The sequence below is a fragment of the Aythya fuligula genome, chromosome 2, assembly GCF_009819795.1.
Source record: "Aythya fuligula isolate bAytFul2 chromosome 2, bAytFul2.pri, whole genome shotgun sequence".
NCBI classification, from domain to species: Eukaryota; Metazoa; Chordata; class Aves; order Anseriformes; family Anatidae; genus Aythya; species Aythya fuligula.
In genome coordinates, this window is record NC_045560.1 from 125,781,936 (window position 1) to 125,803,991 (window position 22,056).

At 37.7% G+C, this 22,056-nt stretch overlaps 1 protein-coding gene across 2 annotated transcripts in view; it reads right to left on the bottom strand.

Annotated features, from left to right (window-relative positions):
- Positions 1-22,056, bottom strand: part of EYA1 (EYA transcriptional coactivator and phosphatase 1) — a 161,579-nt gene that overhangs the window by 126,493 nt on the left and 13,030 nt on the right. The gene's annotated exons all lie outside the window — the stretch shown is intronic.

Below are 22,056 nucleotides of genomic sequence, written 5' to 3' on the forward strand. Positions count from 1 at the left end.
TGTTTTACTATTTTATTTCTTTTTTCATTTAAACAGGCATTCAGCCAGCTTAAAGTTTTGCCAATTCTAGGCAAATGCTCACTTATTTAAAGCAATTTCCTTTGAAGCTTATGGATAAAAATGGACATGAAAAAAACTCTTCCTTCAACTTGAGATAAAAGAGTTTGTCTCAAATCCATTAGCATGGCAGGGATAAAGCTGTCATAGGGAGCATCCTTCCAGTTCAAATGCAGCATGGCCTTGGATGAGTTATCGATGGGTACAACACGGTTATGGAAGATACAGCAAAGCCACAGCACTTCTCCTGTGATTGTTCAGATGTTCTGCATCTCACTGTTCTGTCATTGGCTCATCAGGGTCCCCCAGCCCCTCCAAATCACAGTGCCACCCACCTGCTCCAGTCATACCTCCCTGGCAGATCAGTGCATGCTGCTCTCTGGAGCTGCTCCAGTTTGCTATATCACTTCAAAAGCACCTCAATGACTATTTTCTAATAAAATCTGCCTGGTGCCAGTAAATCTACATTTATCCTAACACTGAGAAGGTGTGATCACTTATTAAAAATACAGCCTGTAGACTGCTTTTTTTTTTTTTTTTTTTTTTCCTCAGCTAGGAACAAAGGACCTCAGCAAGGACATCGTCCACTGAACGAAAAGCTGCACATTTACAAGTTCTATCAAGCCTTATGCATGCACTAAACCTGCAGATTAAAAAGTGAATATGGACTTTTTTTTTTGTACTTCATAATATTATAATCAAACATAAATAGTGTTTGTAAACACTTTTTTCCTTTTTGATTTAATAATTAATATAATTTAATTAATTTAATTTATTATTGCTTAGTTTAAGCAATAATTAAAACACAAACTCCAGTGTTTTTAGTTTTCTTGTCATCAAGTTTCTTCTGTGATACATTTTTCTAGTCAGTTTACATTAAATAAACTGATTTTTCTGAAAAACTGAGAGAAACGAATCAATTACTTTCTAAGGTTTAAAATGTCTCCTGACTCAAGCAATAAATTAAAAACTATGTGAGGTCCTTTTTCTTTGTAAGGCTTAGAGTTTTCCATCCTATCTTAAGTCTGTAAAAAAGAGGTGCATGAATTTGGATTCAGCATCACATTTAACGAGCAAAAATTGCCTATCTATTGTTCCAGAAACATTGATAAAACAAGCATTATAAGATCTAGCTACTCTTCTGGTTTGATTTTCAGTGGGCTTTGTAATGTCTGATATTTATTGGTATTCTAGAAATATTAACTGATGTTGGGGGCAGGTATGCCATCAATGTATAAGGAAATTAACGTAGTGATAGAAAAATAGGTATTATTATATAATATGCAATTACCTCTTAGCTGTACAGAGTTTAGCAACAACCTTTTACATTAACACATTTACAGTGCATTATAAAATCACCTTTCTTATGAGGAAAAAGGGGAAACACTTTTGGCAGATCTTTCATTTCTACCTTTCTTAAATATGAGGATTCTTCGATCCAAACAATATTTGGATATTATTTCCAAAACATAACAAATCCTATATGCTCTTTGTAGCAACGATCTTCTCCATTTTTGGATTGCCTAAATCAGAGCTTGAAAATCAAACTTGCTAATGCCATCAGCTAGTGCCATCAGCAGCTCCAATGTCAACAGTAATAGTCCTCAGTGGAAGTTGCATACCTTCATTTCTTCCTCTCCATGTTCCCTCACAGTGATGCCAGCTTGAAGACCACACCTACAGTCTCCCCCTTCTCATCTGACCTAAGCCATGGAGGTAAAACCACAGAGCCAACCAAACATTACTTCCTACAGATTATGGCTCAGACCTAGTCTCACATATATTTAATATTATCATTCAGAAGAGTAGCTGTTGGCTTGTTCAGGGACATACTTAGCAGGATCCCATGGGGCCCAGAAAAGCTGGTTGACTCTCAGTCATAACCCTACCATTGTCCTTCCCAATGAGCATGAAGCTGAGCAGGCAGGGCAGGAAGCCTGAATGGCTGAACAGGATAATCTTGGTTGACCTCAAACACAAAAATTAAGTACATGACAGGTAGAGGCAGTGGCAGGCTATTCATAAGGAGTATAGAGAGATGGTCTGAGAGCACAGAGGTGGAATTGGAAAACCAACACCACTGATCATCTTTGAGAGATCATAATGATCAGAAGAGATTCCTAAAGACTCAAAAAAGGCAAATGTCACACCATCTTCAAGAATAAGAGATGGCAGGAAAGTAAAGTCCAGTCAGCCTAACTTCAGTCTCCAAGGAAGATTATGGAACAAATCCTCTCAGGAAACATTTCCAGGCACATAATGGACACATAACTGGGAATAGCCATCATGGATTTACCAAAGGAGACCTGTGCTTAACCAGCCTGACCATCTTTACAATGAAATGACTGGTTCTGGGGACAACAATTTACAAGTCTCACACAGTATATTTTCAGGTAAATAAGTAGATGATAAGATGGGTGGAAAATTGGCTGAAACTTATGATGTTTTGATCAGCAATACAAAGGGCAGCTGGCAGCTAGCTGTCAGTGGCATCTCCTGGGTATTCATACTATGTCCAGTACTGTTTAGTGTCCACTAATAACCAAGAAGACAGGATGGAGTGCACTATCAACAAGTTCACAGATTGTGAAGTTCTCAGGTTTGCAACCCTGCCCTCCCAGATCGGTAGGGAAGAATTGCTATTCACCACAGGGACCTTGATAGGCTGGAGAAATAGGCCTAGAGGAACCTCGTGAAGTTCAACAAAAGGAAAAGCCAAGTTTAATGTGACAGTCAAAGCCAGGGGCCAGCTGGATAGAAAGTAGATTTACAGAAAAGGATAGGAGAACCTGATAGAGAACTAGAACATGAGCCAGCAGTAGCAAAGAAGGCCAAAAGTATATGTGACTGTATTAACAAAAATGCAGGCAACAGATCAGAGGACATGATCCCCACTATTTTTCCCCTCTATTTTGACCAGATAAGCTGCATGAACTCAATCCTCAGAGATATTCCAACTTAACCAGAAAAGGCCTTGAGCTACTTGGTGTAGCTGGACTCACTCTGGGCAGACCAGATTAACTCCAGCGGTCCCTTTAAACCTAAATTATCCCATGATTCAACAGTTGACTGGTGAAAGTATCCATGCAACAGTGATCATTCTTTCCCCTGCTTTGAGAGGTAACAACGTAAATCCACTTGCTTTCATTCTTCCCCCACATGAGAGACTGCTTCAGTTCAGTCATTCTCAGAGAATGTCCAATTTTTCTTCCTTGTTTATCAAGAGCCAGTGCAGCACCAATTTTCAGTACACTAATTGTGTCACAGAACGAAGAAAGCAACTCCATAAAATCTGATGTTTAAGCTGTTCATGCCAGTAGTAATCTACAGTTAGTTGAAAGAATTGAAAATTTTGAAAAAAGATGAAAAACGTATCAAAAATCAGAGCATCAGTATAAGATATTTCTATGGACTGACACTTTGATCTTTTGACAAACTGAACACAATTTATCAGTGATACAAATTAATGTCAATGCCAATTTCTTTATGGCAAATTGGCAATTCTTTATTGTTTCACACTAGAATTCACTGTGTTGGAATAACAACTGCTCTCAGGAATACCTGCAATACATATAGAAAGACTGGCACAGCAAATGTTGGTCTCATCCTATAAATGTTTTTTTTTTATGTGCATGAAGATCACTGTCCCAACAAAATATCTCTTTCTTCTCAGCTTAATTACAGAACATAAATCATATAGTAAAAGAAATAACTTTCAATGGGAACATCAAAATATGACAACTGGCTATGCAGCCAGACATGTTTCTATTTAACACATCTGATGTAAGGAAGCTATTAATTTTCTAAATGCATGGCCATACTTCTTCGTAACACCTGACACAGCATTTTGCTAGGGTAATAAAAGAAAGCTTGACAGCTGCAATTTTCTAGAAATATGGATTAAGCTTTACACTATGCTCTTGGGAAAGTTTTCCCTTCCATAAGCTTCTATAATTTGTTTTCAGATGGCTTGCTTCTGATCATTCAGACCGAGTCCTACTATATCCACTCCAGCTACAACTCATTTTTTTTTTAAAACATGCATAAAGACTGCACATATCACAGCATTAGAAAAACAAACATATATTCTTCTAAATATCCTTTCTGACATTGCTTTAAAAATATTTTGTTTAAAACATTTATTTCAGGTACTCATAACTATCAAGATTGCAGTAAAAATCATGCTGATAGTCTTGACTAATGCTTCCTCTAAAAAAAAAACATATATATATATATATATATTAACTGAAGGGGAACATTGCAGTGAAAGTAGCTGGCATGCCCCTCTGAGAACGAGACGTACTGGTGCCTTATGCTGTCTGGTGACAGGAACTAAATATATTATCTGCGTTCTCCATGACATTCCACTTTGAATTTAACATGCCAGTAGTTATAGTACAACTGAATAGACAGCTGCCACGAGGAAGGCATTTAATGTTTGAAACATAGATTAATAGAGGAAAAACAGCTATATATAAGACAAATATAAGATAAATATAAGAAATACATGTGGCAAACAGTTTTATATTTATCATTTTAAAAATATTTGTTCTAAAATTTGCATTGTTGAAAAAGCCATCAAGTTACAAGATAATAGATTCTTGTCACTATTAAAATTGTATCACATATACTTTTGGTCAGGTAGTATTATTGCACATAGAAGCAACAACAGATGACTAAAGTAAGACAAAGTAAACTGTGTCTTATTTTAGAAAGAGCTGAAGATCAAGCTTAAATTTTGCTTTATTTATCCTGACATTTCCTTCATTCATCTGTCAGCACCACTTTGTATTAAGCAAACTACTCAATAGACTAAAAAACTACCAAACACATTCTACAATGTTGGGTTATCAGAAAATATTCCCATACAACTTTCTGACCAGATAAGAATAAAGACGTGTAAGAATTGAACAGTGTGTATTAAATATGTGCTCAGTTTTTAAAATTGTCAAAGTCTGTTATAGAAAGTAATTGTTCTAAAAATCAAATAGTTCACAAGTAGTCTGGAGACTATAAAACAGTCTTAAGGTAAAATGTGTATGTACTTACAAAGAGGAAGAAATAATACACAAGAATATGTTTTAAGGGAAAATTACTGAGTTTTGAGAGTATAGGAAATCTGGATCAAATTCACAGTTTTAACCATGTACACATAACTCCCACTCCCCCCACAGGGACAGACTATAGTGTCCAAATCTAGACTTCAGATATTTATCACTGCAAAGCATAGGGTTACTCCTTGTGTGTTTTGGATTTGTCCACTGCAATATAGCTGCTATGAGCATCTACACAGAAATGTCCACAAGAATAATATTTTGAGTTTCTTCATCTTTATTACTGAAAGCAAAAGCATAGAGAAGTTCAGCACTGGTGTTGGCACTCTCTCACACAGCTTTCAAAAGGGAACACAATTTCAATACTCAGGATTGGAAGACAGTGCTTAGCGCAACTTGTATACATAACAACCTCACCACAACTAACCTAAATGAGTTAGACTAATCTGACAGGAGAGAAAGCATCACTACCCCATTTTTCAGACAAAGAATAGGCAGAGACAGGTGGCATGGTGTCACTATTGGAAAGAGTTTGCGGGACAGACATGGATTCATATATCCCAAATCTCCCAAATAAGTTTGCGTCTTAACCACAAAACCCTCCTTGTACCTAAACATTACATTCAGTCAGACAAGGACATCTCAAAGCAAATAAAGTTAATTTCTTCTTCACTGAAGTCTCAAATCTTTAAAAAGCATCACCAGAATAATCATGATATCTCTAGTGAAATCTTGGGCACAGTAGGATAACAGAAAGATTTTGTATGAAACACATCGGATGTAACAGCCAGTTAACCCAGTCCTTCCGTTTTGACAGATTCAGGGCTATTAAAAATAATAAAGTTTTAAAACTCCTTTGTGAACATTAAACTGAATGTCTGTGCTGAAAGAAAATAATCCCTGGTTCAGAAGCCCAGCACATGTATTCTACACAGTCAGCTTGTTTGTGATCCTGACAGTTCTTGTTTAGCATACCCCTAAGAGCATCACACACTTCATCACATGTTTATTTTTGTTGGCAGACCTGCACATGTCCTGTGCAACACTTCTTAGCACTTAATTCACTTACTTTTATACCAACAAATGGCTTAGAGAAAGCAAACATTACATTATAAAATACAGCAGGTTTTTCAGTGCCACTTGTTTCTGATGATTCTCTTTGCCTTACAAAGATAACTCACAGTTCCTCACTGGGGTAAAAATGCTTGCAGACAAAGTAATAAAACACACTAAACAAGTTATCTCTCTAGGATTTGTGCTTAAAGGTATTTAAGCATGGAACATTTGCCAAATAACCCCATATTAAGAATTAAAAAGAAATAATACTAAGAAAAGAACTCCGCAACAGTACATCCCATCTGTAATAGAGACCACAGCAAGAGTTTATAATCTTTTCTAGGTAACAGCAGTAACAACTACATAAAGTCTTGCACTTAGGAGTCAGTTTGACACAATCAACAACTGCTCAGCAAAACCAAGGACACGAGTTCTATTTCTAGCAGTTGCCTCTAATGCCATGTGCCCCCTGCAGAGATTGGAGGAAATAACATTTATCTACTTAGCCACTGACAACAAGAAACTAGAGTGGCAGAAAATATCAGTGGCTGAAGATGATGAGTGCTGGAAAAAAAGAAAGAAAGTCTCTTTCAAATCTCAATGCTCTTCCAAAGAAGAGCATTGGCCTTTTTTCAAAACCAGCTGAAATCCACAGATTATTATTAGCATGATGAATGGGAGGAAAGCCAAAGCTGTACCAGCACTGAAGGAAAGGACTCAGGGTGACCTAAAAATCATCAGTTTAAATCTGACATTAGTGTGAAGTAAGCAAATAGTCACAAAGCTTATCAGCAGAAGATAGGTATATAATGAATACCTCTCAATTTTTATTTTTTTTTCTGGGAGAATGTTTAACAAGTATTTCTCATTTTATGACAGGTCATATAAGACCTGAGAGCTCAGAGGCACAAATCATTTTTCAGGCATGACTTATGTTCCTTGGTCATGTGTTAACCTCAACTAATAAAATGACGGCACTGTGCTGTGAAATGTGAAAACAAAGAAGAGAAGGCAAAGGCTAGGAAGGGGAGCTGGATGGAGGAACACTTTCATCTGGAAGTAAAAGGAGGGATCAAATGACTTGTCCTTTTATTCCAAACTTACTTGCCTTCCTTACATTTTCCACAGCATTTCACGACCTACTCATGTACACAGGGTAGTTCCCACCTTTACCGTGCTCAGCACCGCCTCCCCCTGCTCAAGACTCTGGACATGCAGACAACAGCTGTAAAACACAGAAGAATGGGTGTGTTCTGTATAGGAGGTTTCTTGAAATCACGTCATTTATTAAAAATGAAGGTGGACAAAGAGGACCAGGGAGTCAAAGGCATTAGCCTGATCCTTCTCAATTACACAGTGACAAGCAGTCAATACAGCTTGGCACTGTAAGTACAGACAAACCATCATACCACCATGGAAATGATCCCCATGCAGACAGTCTGTAATTTTTAATAAAATAAAAATAAAATAAAATAAAATAAAATAAAAAAATAAAAATAAAAATAAAAATAAAAATAAAAATAAAAATAAAAATAAAAATAAAAATGGAAGAAGAGTTAATGTTTTCAAAATATTGAGGTATTACATACTGCTTTCCTTGTGATAACACTTCTTATTCTCTTTCTACTTACATGTACATGTACACATGTACATTCTACTATTTAAGGGGGAATGTCCTGAGTGGGGTAAAAACTTTATGTGGTGTCATTGTCATCCAGATGTTGTTGGATTAACTCTTCCCCAGAAGATGACCAAGGAAGGGGTAGAAATAAAAAAAAGATTCAGAAGTGCTGCATAGCTGGTGTCCAATCTTCCATTCTTGAAGTTTAAACAAAGCAAATACAGAAGGGGAGGGAAGCACAGTTAAGATAAAAACATAACTCCTGTGTCTCCTGCACACTTTTAATTCTAGTTTGTTGAACGAGGGGCATTGAGCTCATAACCTTACCAGCTGTTCTCAGACTGACCAAACTGTGCTGGTAACAGACAATGAAATGATTGTTTTTTAGCAGCTTTGCCACTCAAGGACTTACAACGATTTGCTAAAGAAATCATGTTGGTTACTTAGTACAGGTTCTTCTTGAAAATAAGGTCAGAGATAGGAAAGATGAGGAATAAAGGCAAGGAAGGAAAAGCAGTTGCTAAGTTAAGAGTAGAACCCCACATCTTGAACTCCAAGAGACTTGCTTGGTATTTGGCCACAGAGGATAGGGGTGGTGATGAAGATTCTATTTTCTGCCCCAGAAAGACTGTCCCGAGCTCTAAGATTTAACCAGTGACATTGCAGCACGCTCCATCTCCAAAGACACACAGTGCACTGAAGCCAAGGTGGCTGAACTACTTGAGGCCTGAGGGTCAATAAATGTCACTGACTAGTGATGCTCAACAACTGGAACAAAGCCCTGTATTAGAGCCAATCTTCAATTACTGCATCGGTTCAGTGAAAAGAAAAGCAAAAATAGTCACTGATTTACTTCTTAATATTGATTATATTTATTTTTCATAAAAACAGTAAATATTTTTTCAAAAAATTAAGTAATTCAGCTCTCAGTAGCTGCTTCTTGAGTAGATGGGCTCACATTGGTAATATTTACTCTTTCATCATATCTTTGACAAAAAGATGGTATCACAGAAGAAAGGAGGGACAGGTGGTTAGAGATGGTGTTTCTTACCACCCTAGATATTCTATAATCCAAAGAATGCAAAACAGATTTTAAACCCTACTTCTGCCTGCCTAGAGCAAGCATGAGGTTCATCTCCTTGCTCTGACCCAAGCCATCAGTCATGACCATGCATCCCACGGCACCATTACCAGGGAACAGAGTGAAAAGCCAGGGGAATGACATCTTCACAACTTGCTACTGATGCCAGCACCCCAGGATCCTGGCTTTTAGTTAAAACTGCTAATGCCATTTCAACACAAATTCAGAAAGCTTCCATTTCAAAGCTGTTTTTTAAACTGAATACATTCAGTGAAAAAGATTCTGAATGGTTTTGCACCTAAAATCAATTTTATTTTTCCTCCCTCTTATTCCATCGTTTTAGAAAATTACATGACTTTTTCCTGCAAATCTCTATTACCTCTTTAGTTCATCACAGCTATAACAACACTCATATTATCTACTATAATGAGCTCTATTGTTCAGTTCATGTATCAAATATGTTTTGTATCATGTGAAAACCTCAGTCACCTCAGTTGTCAGCTGCAGAAGGGATCTCTTTTGGTGACAGCTTAGTGGTGATTCAGGTTAAATGTTTGGTGATTCAGCTTACATGTTCAAACAATGCTTTCTAACAACAACAAAAGGATTTGCACAGATCTGACAGGACTGCTGTACCATCACATCTGCAAAGATTATAAAACCTCCCACTGTAGAAGTTGCTGGGGGATAGTAAGTTCTGTTCTAAGTCATTGGCACATAATACAAAAGCTTTACACATCGTCAAAGGGCACTCTTGTCTCATGCAGAACACTTCTGAGAAACAACAACAAAAAAAAACTTGGAAAATCTCACACATAAACAGGAGATTCATAAAGAGAGCCAGTTGCCTCAAATAACAAAAAGTATACTTTGCTTGCTTTGCAGCTACACTTCAATGGTTATTTATGCTGTAAGAAAATGGTCTCAAAAATGCTGTCTACATACTAGAGTTTTGTGATTTAATTCTCCCTGAATTAAAAAAAAAAAAAAAAGGCAGGAGGATGAAATTCAAAAACTATTCACTCTGGGATTTTAAAAATGCTTCATGGATGTCAAAATACAAAACATCTTGTTGTTTTTCTTGTTGTTTTAGCTTTGAGAGAAAGAAAAGTGTCATTGCCTGCATGACCCAATTCTCTGTTTTTAGTTTAGAAGAGCTTGCCAGCCCTGAGAACACCTTGGCAGAGTGCAAGAAACTGCCACCCCCTTCTACCTTAGACATGGGCAAAACTATGGCTGCCCACCTATAGGAAGCAAATCACTAAAATATTTCAAAGAGTGTATTAGACCATCTAAAGATACTTGTAGATTTCTAGTTAAAAGTTTGGCTAGACTGTATGGGAGATGACTTTCTGAAACACATAATTAAACAACAAACAAAGAATCAGACCAATAGTTCCAATAGCAGAGCTTTGAATACCAGGACTCCCATAGCGTATAAACCAGCAAAAGTTAATAACCAAGTATTATATTTCATTGCCCGGAATATTTCTTCATCTCCTAAGAAATAAGAAGAGGCACCAAAGGTGCAAGCATGCATTTGGCTATGCTATGAGACATACTCAAAGTACTGGCAATTGACATGGTAGGAACACTTTAGATATATAATTTCAGGAGGGTGGCCCGTAAGTCACAACTGCATATCCTGGAAGTCAAGATGCAATTAATCCACCCGTTTTCTGGTTTTGCATTTTTATACAAAATGCATGTGATCCATAGATCTTGCTAACCCAAGGATTTATATATACAAAATAGTGAACAACATTTGTAAGAGGTGAATGATCAACATTACAACAGTACATTCTCTCTATATGCTCTAAAGATTACAAGACTACAAGAAGACTGAATTGTGGGATAAAAGACTAATAAAATAAAAATACACTGGAAACAATTTTGATGCCCGAACAAGGCTTCTAGTGCTATTTTACACAACCTAAACACCTGCACAGGGTTGGGTGACCTGCACAGAGACCTAGGCTTCCCTGGATAAGATTCTGAGGGTTATATAGGTTGAGTGCTATACATTTCAGCTAAATATCTGAAACAGGAAAAGGACTTTAACTTTGTAGATTTAAATGCAAAGCCAGGACAAACAGGTCAAAGTAAAAAACAACAAAACCATCACTGAATAACCACTCACTATGGGCACAGATAAATGTTAAAAAAAGAAAAATCATCAAAAATGTGTTAAAAGCCAACATTTGCATGTAGTAATACAGAAATTTTCAGTCAAGACACAGTCACTGCAAGAAAGCTAAATGAATTATTTGCATAGTACTCACTAAGTAAAAAGAGAAGATCTTAACAGCTCTAAACCAAGGTATTAGCAGAGGAAGCTTTGATGCAGATTGATAAAATGAAGAGGCACAAAACACCCAGACGCAAGAGTTCACCCAAGAGGTCTAAAACAATGGAAGCATGATCAAATCAGCTGGTATAATAAACAAGAGAATTGGTTGGCACATGGGAACATGATGTAATGGGGAAGAGAAAGCATTGCTTTGTAAAGGGAAGTCATAGCTTCAAGATTACTAACATTTCTGTAAGGAGTTAATGATTATTTGGATAAGGATGATTTGGTTAATGTAGTATATTTAGATTTCTGGAAAGCTCCCACAAGCCAAAAGCTCTTAAACAATTTGTCAAAAGGTAAAATAAAAGGTCTGTCTTGAATTACTATTTAAAAGATGTGATAGAATAAGCGTGTAGTTTTCACAAAGTTACCAGTGGAATTCCAAAATGACCTGCTCTATTAAACATATCCATAAATGCCCTGGAAAAAAATGGCAAACAGCAAGGTTATAATGCATATATTTATGGAAGCAACGAAACAGAGTAAAACAGAAAACATAAGGTCAGAGTGCTCACATCTAGCGTCTCTCATACAAAGCTCATCACCAGCCTCAGGAAAATCCTAGGCTCTTCAGCTTGAGAGAGAGAGCTCAGCATTGCTGATACAACAGAAGTCTATAGAATAAGGACTGGTTCTGTAGGAAGTGAGCAGAAGTTGAAAATTCAATATTTCTCATCTCATAGGCGCTTAACACTCCCATATCTTTTCTGCAGTTACTAGGCAGCAAGCTTTAAACAACAAAAAACTGTGAAAAATGCTTTCTTAGAAAATGTGTAACTAACTTGTGGAACTCATTGCTACAGAATCTTGAAGTATAAGCATGTTCAGATAAAAACAATTTCATGAAGGACTGCATTAGATGCAATGGTTTGGATGTAACTCCCATCCACCAACTCCCCTAAATGCCCATTCCCAGGAAGCATGTGATATCAAAAGCAGGATTTCTTTTATTTCTCCTACTCTCATTAAATTTCTGCTGCTGGTCCCTGTTAGATACAGAACAGCAAGCTGATTTATCTTGTCTAATTCAACATAGTGGCACTTACATACCTCTTGGTCTTCTCTGCCAGTCCAAAACTGAGTGTTCTTCAAGCTACAGGGCTTCTCTTTTCTTGTCCAGCCCCAGAAGAGTTTGCTTCTGAGTAGCTACTTAACTGTCTTTAGTTAGACCAAAATACTGTCAAATTAATCAGATGCAATCAGTTTATACATAATTGCAGATAGAGAAGAGATTGAGAAGATGGAGAGCCCAGCTATCAAAACTGCAAGACACTCATTATTCCTCATGATCAAAAGCGGATACAATACTGGCAGATAGAAGATAGTCTATGAGCAACAATAAACAAGACAAGCTAAGAACAGAATGAGCTGGTGTCCAGTGCTGCAAAGATTTGGCAGTGTGCTTGTCTTCTGTTTATAGAAAGCATAATGGCAGTACACAGCCCTTCCAGGGACTGCACAGAGGATTTATGCAGTGTGTGCACTAAATAAACTGGCCTGATGTGCCACTTAGCTTTTACAATGTCTTGCTAAAAACAGAGAAAAAATAAAACATAAATCTTACACTTTCTCCCTTTCCAAAATGTTGTTGCAAATCACACAAATCTGATGCACCTATCAGCCTGCCACTAAATATTCTTTGTTCAAATAAAAATTATGCTTCAGACTAGAGCAGAAAAATAGAAGTGAGACAGGCCTTAAATTTAGGTTCTTTTTCCATGTACAAATAACAGAAGGTGAAAGCAAGGCATATAAGCATTTAACTAGTTGATTCTGAATACAGAGATACTTTTAGATCTTTTAAATTATTTACAGGTCTAAAAGGGTGGTCAAACATGAAAAATATGTCCAATATTAAGAATAAAAATAAAATAAAATATAGATCATGCTTACTTTCCTAAAAATATCTAAAGTACTAAACCCACTTTCAGCAAAAGCAAATGCCTGAATCTACAAGTACGCAGGTAGTGCTTATTTGGAAGTTCTCTATTTTTTCATCCCCATTCATTTTGCCCAAATATAACAGATTATATTTAAAAATAATTCTGCAGCATGAAAGTAACATGAAAGCATGTCTGAAATGACTTACTTTCCTACTCACTCCCTTTAAAACAGATTGAGAAAAAATAAGCAACTTTTGTCTTCAAGCAATTTCATTCATTGACTCATGACTATTAACAACATTTATAGCTCTGTAAATTATAATCAGAATAATCAAATCCCATGCTTCAGGCTATGAGCTGATCATCACAGAACCTGGAAAGAAGTCTTTTCCCATCTGCTGTGCTTCATGGTTGTATAGGTGCATTGTTGGTATAATGGAAAGTTCACTCTGTGTGAATGAATGCTGTTGGCAAAATATAAGGCTTTGAATACCAAAATGTCATGGTGACAAATTCTACGTGATTAACGAGAAATCCCTGAGAAGCCTCCCTGCTCCCTGCCAGACGCTGCTGTTGTGCTATGTGCACAGACCACAAGACCGGTGAGTCTAAAACTTCCAGGACAGTCTAGACAACACAGTTAAAGCAAAGTAGAAAGAAATAGAGAAGCATCTCTTTCCTACAACCCCTGTATTTTTAATTTCTCCTGTTGTAAACAGGTTCTTGACTGAATAATCTTACCCCCAGCAAATATAATTTGATTTTACTTTAGCCACATATGTAAACATAATACAAGAAAATCTTGGCATTAACGTTATTAACTACTAACAAAATTATATTCCTCAAGTAAAAGCTGGAACATAACCTAATTTAATCTAATACATTCCATGCACACAGACACACATATATACACTCACACCAAATAACATTAATTTAAACATCATGTTTCTGAAATCCACTAATCTGAGGACAGTATATATAAGATGGAAAGCTGCATTTAAACAGGATTTCTCTGTCATTCTACCACATTTGTCTGTTACCCTGGCACAACACTAAGCACAAACATTTTAGAGAAATCTGGAACCAGGGGGGACTTATATATGAATATGCCTTGTAAAATAACTCACAAACTAAAACTACGAGCTTGTTGTGCATGTAGGAGAGATATCAGCTATATTTCAATCAAGCAACATAGAGTCCCAACTGTAAACTGCCAGATTAAAATTGCTACCTGTAAAGTTATCAGGACATACACAAGTGCCCCACAGTGATGTTTTGCAGACCCCTAAGCCTGCAGTATCAGTATGAGTACATAGGGAACGGTGTTCAGCATCTGCCTTACCCATGAGTGTTATATTCCGTATGGCTCCCAAGAGCCACAAAAGATATCTGAAGGACAAGAGTGAACTGGTGACCAGTATTCTTGTCAAAATACTGTTTTAAGGAAACATATTTCTATTAAGCATGGGTAGAGAAACCTGATTAATGGCTTAGTGATTCCTCTGTATAGACAACACTCTTTTCACCAGGAAGCCCCATCTCATCTATGAATCAATGTCATGGGGACAAAGCTCAAAGCTGTAGTCAGTCTGAGCCATTAGTGTTGCTAAATACAGAATTGGACCTATCACTTAAATCTCCATGGCAAATTTAATAAAAAATTTCTAGGAGTGTGCCTCTAAAAAAGCAGCTGAAATCTGTGAAGTTGCTGAAATTGCCCCACACCTTCTTCAACATGTACCTTTAAATAGATAGACATGAAGTACTTATCTGTAATGTTTTAACTTTGTTTTTGAATATTCATATTATCTTTCTCACCCTAGAACTGTCCGTAAAGAATTATGTTCTTACATACACATCAAAATGCTTCCCCTTTCTGTCTGTGAGACTACTTCAGACTAGGAATCTTACTTAAAATTTAACATAAATTTTGTGCTTATTTGAATGGCACTAGGAGAGGGTGTATGAGAAAACAGGTATGGCACAGAAGTATTTGCTGCTGAATGAAGATCCCAGCCTTATAAGAAGCAACATGTCCTTCTAATTAAAAACGATCCTTTCAAGAAAAACAGTACATAGGCATAGGCAGTTCTCTCACTACTACAGACATACGCCTTACAAATTTTTGTTATAAAAATGAAATTCAAAAATGAGTTTACATGTGTGTATGAATAAGTAGAGCCATGTGCATGTGCTTTCATGTGTAAATACTATACAGCTAGACACAAGCTCCTGATGCACCGAGTAAACTTCAGCTGTATACCTCAGTACTCCATTCTGAGTCTGGTTACCTTCCGGGTTGCTAAGTCTTTCTAAATTAGAACAAGCAATTTCTCTTTGTTTTACCTAATATTTGAAAATGGCAAAAAAGTCCCATGGGTCACTGAAAATTATCCCTTCATTCCTGCCGCCTGTTTCAAGTCAGTCAAAACATTCCAGACTTCAAAAGGGGGCTTTGCCTGCTTAGGCCATTTTGGTGTCCTTCTATGGTTGGCCTATGAGGGATTGGTTATTTGGATAAATTAGTTTGTGGAGCCTGCTGGCCTTCTAGAAGACCTCAGTGTCTGACTGCAAATTAGTTCTACTGAACATGTAGAAATCCCTGGGCAGACGAGAAGAAATAAATGGTGATAAAATCTAATACTACAATGTTTGTAATGCGATTTTATTCTGCTCTGTAGCTTGTAAGCAAAGCTAATGTTGAATTAAAAATTTTAAAATATAAAAATGTCCATGAAAGCACAAAATCAGATCAGTATCCAAGTCACAGCACAGAAGGCTGAATGCCAACTTTAAAGTTAAGCTTCCAGCAGGAATCTTTTACAAGAACAAACAAAAATTGTCCTGGTTTTCCACAAAATCAAGTAGGTATTTACATTACAGATGCACCCCTGCTCAAGCCAGGAAGTCACACAGTTGAATTCTGCTGGAACTTAGGCTGTGAATAAACTGTTATGCAGTCTTTTAATGCATAGTTGTACAACTGCCTAAGGAGAGTTTATCCTTAAGGAAGAAAAGTCAGAGAGCCAAAACTAACAAACGTGGCTCCTCGAGCGGAACAATGGTCCAGAAAACTTAGTAAAAAAGAAAATAAACTTCACTGGCAGTTTGCTTTTTACTGGTAAGGGCTAAGCTACAGCTTCATCAAGATTTTCAAGGGGAGACTTCACACATATATATAGTGCATATATAGCAGCTGGAAAGAATCAGATGAGCTCTATACTTTTAGTTATATGTACCATTATATACCATACATATATATATATCAATTTTTAATAAAGCAATCTAAAAATGCCTCGCACCATAAAAAAGACAAAGATGCATCTCTCTGAGTAGGTACATCTAAAACCAGCGATGATATGTGTTTACTGACCCCAACCAAACCCCTGCAAGGCCTCTATCTCCCTCCTAAAGCTGTGACCGTAAAGTCAGCACTGATGTGCGTGCACTAAGAATTAACTAGAATTATTATTAAGAATTATTATTAGCAGAAAAACACAAGAATAAGAGGTATGATGAATGCTGTGTTTCTGCTCTGCTCCCACAATGACTTACGAGTATGCATGACACTACGAACTGTAAGTAGAACTACACTTTTCAGTGACACAAGCATTGCTGCTTACAGCACTGCAGGACTTGTGCCACAGATAAGGGAAAGCATGTCTTAAGTAACAAGAATTCCTCTGTGGTGTTATCCCAAACCCCAGCATAGTTTGCAATGAATAAGATATACTTCTCTGTCTACAAACTGTCCACAAAGAATTACAGTTTTCATGAGCATTTTCACTAAAATATTTCTGAAGAAAAAAATTCTGATGATTGTTCCTGATTGAACAGCTACCACAGGCTGCCTAACAGCTGCTCGTTTCAATTTCTAAAACTTGTATACATCAGCTAGTTCTGGCTGTTCGTTATTTTTGACACTTACTGAGTGTTAGAAGTTGGTTTTGTGGCTTGTGTCTCCAATATCCGACCAATTTCAGATAGCAAGGCGAAGGGGAATGGGAAGGGTGAAGGCAGTTACATTTTTATAGTCTCAGTTACAGATTGCAATTGTATGGTGCTTGTTGGTTACTGCCCTGAAGATCTTTCCAAAAAGGAAGCATGTTATATTTCTTCAGAATAGCAAGGAAAGGCAGAAGAGGACACAGTGTTGTGTCATACTTGGGGACAAACTCAGGTAGGATGAACATACATGTACATAATCTTTGCTGGAGACAATGCTACAAGTTTTCAACTGAAGTTAAAATACTTGTATTTTCACTTGTTTTCCTAGTAGACATTGTCCCCCAAGGTGCCAAACAGGTAACAGGAGTATGTGTGCTGTTAAAGGTGTTGTTCAAAGCTGGGCCGTGTCTGGCTGTCACCCACCACTGCGACAGTGGCCTCTGCAACTGCTCCCTAGCGGAGCCCTAGAAAGCCTCCCTTCCCAACCTCAGCTCACCTCCAAACAAAATGAACTTTCTAGCCCTCTTAGTAGCAAAGATAACCTTGAAAATGTGAAGGGAGTGTAATCTGATGCCTCTGAAAGACTGCAAAGAGCTTGAAACAAAGACAGAGAGATGTGAACTGCCCCAGCCATCTCTCTCTGGGCCCCATAGACTCAGCATTTCTGTGGTTGTGGAGTCTGGCGTTGTTCCAAGATTCCATAGAATCTCGCAACTTTGCTGCAAAATTCATTATTTTGCTGCAGCCAGGTGCTGGATGTTGGTTTTGTTTTGTTTTTCTCTTCTCCTTTTTCTTGCTGAAACCAGCTACTTGCTCTGCATCTTTCCATTAGCAGAGCAATGAAGTGAATTTGCCATGCAAGCGCCGTTCCGCGATACATGGCACCGCTGCGCAGCCTGGGGCAACCAGGAGAGCAGTGTCTAGGAGAAGCCAGAAGTTGGAAGTATGCAGTCAGGCTGCCCAGAGTGACGACTGAAAGCTGAGGTTTGGGGGCTGCAGAGGGAACTGGAGAAGACTAACTGCTGAAGCAGACTACGAGCATCTCCTTTCTTGGCTCATTGGGTGCACGCTGTTGGGATCTAACCTGACTGCTGAGGGCCTCAGAGTCTTCGCTTTGTTTTCCAGATGGGCAAAGTTGATCATCAGAAATACTCAACACTGAAAATACTTCTTGAAGTACAATTTTGCAATGAGTATTTTCAACTCTGAGCCTGGACAGGATAGGTAGGAATGAAAGGTATTGTATGTTACATATAATAACCTAACATTGCTACCAAAGACAACTGACAGGGAAGAAGTACGCTCTAAAATATCCCCACAGGGTCTAGTAATTTCTGAAAACATGCTAATATTTACTTGTGAAAACTTCCTTGTGTTGAATCTTACAACTGCGTGAAAAATAAGCATTTAAAAAACAAAACAAAACGAAACAAAAAAAAAAACACTAGACAAATCAAATGACTTAAAATGCCTCCTTACTTCCACAACGCCCTTTTGCAAGTTTTTAAAAGGCTGTTAACAAGGTACCTCTAATACAGGTATATGTCTATCTCAAGCATATCAAAACAGAATCTTAGGATTGTCAGTGTTTGTCACGTGTCTGAGGCTTCTAGGGTTTCTAGAGCAAAGTATTCATAGCAATGCCAAATTTGGGACTGGTAGAGATTTAGTCTACCACAATTGTAAGCCACAATAATTTTAAATCAATTTTTTGAAATCAATTTAGTATGCAATGACCCATTTTCAGTTTCCTTACATTCAGAATTTGTCTAACACCAAAACGGAAATTTTCATCACAAAAACTTTTAAACAGGATGTGTGATTTTTTTTCTTCTTAGGTATGTATGAGCAATGGGACTTAATGCAAGTAACTGGCAGAATCAGGGATGAGCCACCGTGAAGAGCAATGTTTGCAAACTCAGAGTCTGAAGCACTAGTACAGCAAATCTGTCATGGGATTCAACCCTATGCATGGAACTTCAAGGTTTAACCATGTTGACTATGTATAATACTTGCAGATTTCAGTACCAAGCTAAATTATGTTATTTTGTTAATGTTTGCTACAGATTCAATCATCTGGAGAGGTGGATCCACAGAAAGATCAGCAAAGTGAGCAGCAAAGCACTTTGACATTTTTTGAGATCAAACAGCCCAGTCATTGAAGCAGCCCCACTGTAGTAATTTTCAAGACATTAGTTGTCACTGAGATCTCTGCTTTGCTGAAAAAATGGGTTGAAATTAATGACCAGTTTATTAATACAGAGACGCAAATAAAAAAATAACCCATAGAAAACTTTAAAGATTCAAGAGTTCTTGAATAAAGATTTGAGAGTTCTTGCTTGATAAAACATGAATGGAACACCCTTAATAGATGCATATATAATCAGCAAACAACCTTCCCTCCATTGACAAAGCCCTAAGAGAACCTATCCTTCATATATCAGACACAGGCAACAAGACCATCTAGGTGAACAATAAACCTGATCTCGCTTGCATGTTCCAGTAGCAGTGTTTCTCCAGAGGAGCTCTCAGGAAGAACAGGTACAGCTAAAGCATGAGCTGTAGAGCTTCTACTTTCATATCCAATTCCAGTCAATAAGATGTAGACTTAAGACTATACTCCTTGTGTACCTCTTTTATTACTAATCAATCATTTGGATATAAACTACGTATATTGACAGAAATGTTTCAGAACTTCTTGTTTTGCTGTTACCTTTTGCCTTACACAGTAACAGCATGGACCAAGGGCAAAAACATGAAGAGAACACTCTTTCCTTCCATGAGAGTAACTAAAGGTTTTGTTTCAAAGCCTTTTCTTTCTTGGAAAGAAAGCAACTGAACATCGGTGACCTTTTCAGGCAGGATAATACACTGATATCCTCTGTCTAGGCAACGTCAAATCTGCATTGGGCTTCCTTCTCAGGCACCTAGTAAGAGAAAGGCAGCAGCAGATGCAGCACTCAAGTTTACAAGCACATTATGATGCACTAGCCAGGCACTTCCTACAGAACATGAACCAAATGCATTACAGTACCATTAGGACCACTTCTTCAGGTGATGAGAGCGTTGCTTAGATACTAAAATACCCTCTCAGCTGTATGAATATAACAGGGAGCAGAATCTAGCCTACTGGACTTACTGTGTGCGGTATCCTCTTGTGCTCATTAGTACTAACAGTCTGCATTCCCAGGTGAAACACCATCCTGTCTTGTACCTAACAGAGAGATCTTGGTCAAAGAAACTGTCATAATATCTACTCATCTATTCTTTCACAGTGTTGCCAGATAAACTTCTTTCCTTTTCCTTTTCTTTTTCCATCTTCTTCTACTTCCCCCATTGTCCATCTAGCTCTGGTTTCCTAAAACATTACATACTTTCAGTTCTCAGTTGTTGAATAAAGCTCCTCCCTTACTTATGTGTACCTGAAATTGCTTCCATGGCAAAATTTGCATTGGAAGTTTGTATTTGCAAGTTCCATAATCAAAGTATCTTTCAAATGGCACTCACAGAAAAGATTTCCTCTTTTCATGTAGACTACCAAGAAGCTTTAGGAGTGGCTATATGTGTTAGGGATCTAAAGCCACAAACAGCTTTTGGTTTGTGTATTGTAATTGCAGAGTGTTTATCTCTCCCAGTCTTTTTCTGTATTTTGTGTATACACACACAAAGAGCAAAATAAACAAAAACAATGTTCACACCATTGTCTTCATTTTCACAGAAACTATTCTCACTTCTGACTACCAATTTTAAGAAATCTCCACATTTACCTACTGACTGTTGCAAAAGTAGCAGCCTGTCCAATTAGGAATGAATTAAAGAGAGACCTGATTGCAGGATTTGATCCACCAGTGTACTACCCCAATTTTAAGCCTATCTAATGACTAGGCAGTAAGAAAAGTCACAGTGGCCCATAGGCAAAATACCACAGTGGTAATCCTGCCCTGGGTCATATACCTTTGGGCTGTCTGGTTCTTGCAGTTACGAAAGCCTAAGTGCTTTTTGATGCAGCAAGTCTATTCAGCAGTTACTGTTTTAGATTTTGATAATCCTGATAGCATTCATGACTACCACCCACTTGGGTAATGTGAGGGGAAACTCTGAGCAGATGAAGTGTTTTACAGGCTCTCTGGACTAAGTGGTGAAAAGAAGGAATGCAATGAATAACCCCAACAGGAGTGCTGGTAGTGCCAAACCATGAACAAATATTTCCCTTAATACTCCCGTTATGTTAAGTGACAGAGTGACAGTTACATTTGTCATTACGTATGGCTCCAGCAGATGATTACTAGACCCAAGCCCACGTCAGCACCAGGAGCACAGGCTCTGCTGGCCATCCAGAGGGACAGAACTGCAGTGGGAGCTGCAGTAAACCCTGTTGGCTTCAGGAAAAGGCTTCTCATGCACACAGAAAACCCTGATCTGGGATACAACAAGGACTGGGCTTGGGTGGTGCTGAAAGCTCCATGCCTGCAACTTCAGCAAGGACCATCCCTGTTTAGCACTACTCAGTAACCATGGCCACTCCTTTCTCTAGGGCTGAATTGGTCCCTTTCACACATTGCTGTAGCAGCGATGGATAAATACCCAAATGTACACATAGAGACAGACTGTGGAATAAATGAACATTGGAAAATAATCAAAACCATATTGCTTCAGACAGTAAAAATGACACTAGACGAGAAGTGCAACAAAAACACAACACAGCAGGCTTGTTATTAGGTGGCTGATTTCTTTCTACTCTGTTGCTATGTGAAAAACTAACACAAGCATTGGGGAAACTGGTTATACAAGGGAAACAGTGAGAGATGACAGAAAATACTGTCAAATGCAGAAAATAAGCCAGAAAAAATGCAAGAAATAAGTCTAATCAAATTTACCAAATAGTAGTTGTTGGAGTTATTTTACAACTCATAAAAATAGGGCAGTTTTAATGTGTACTGTTTCTGTTAAAACAATCCAGCATAAAACCATCTATATGGCATTATAATGTTCACCGAGTGCCA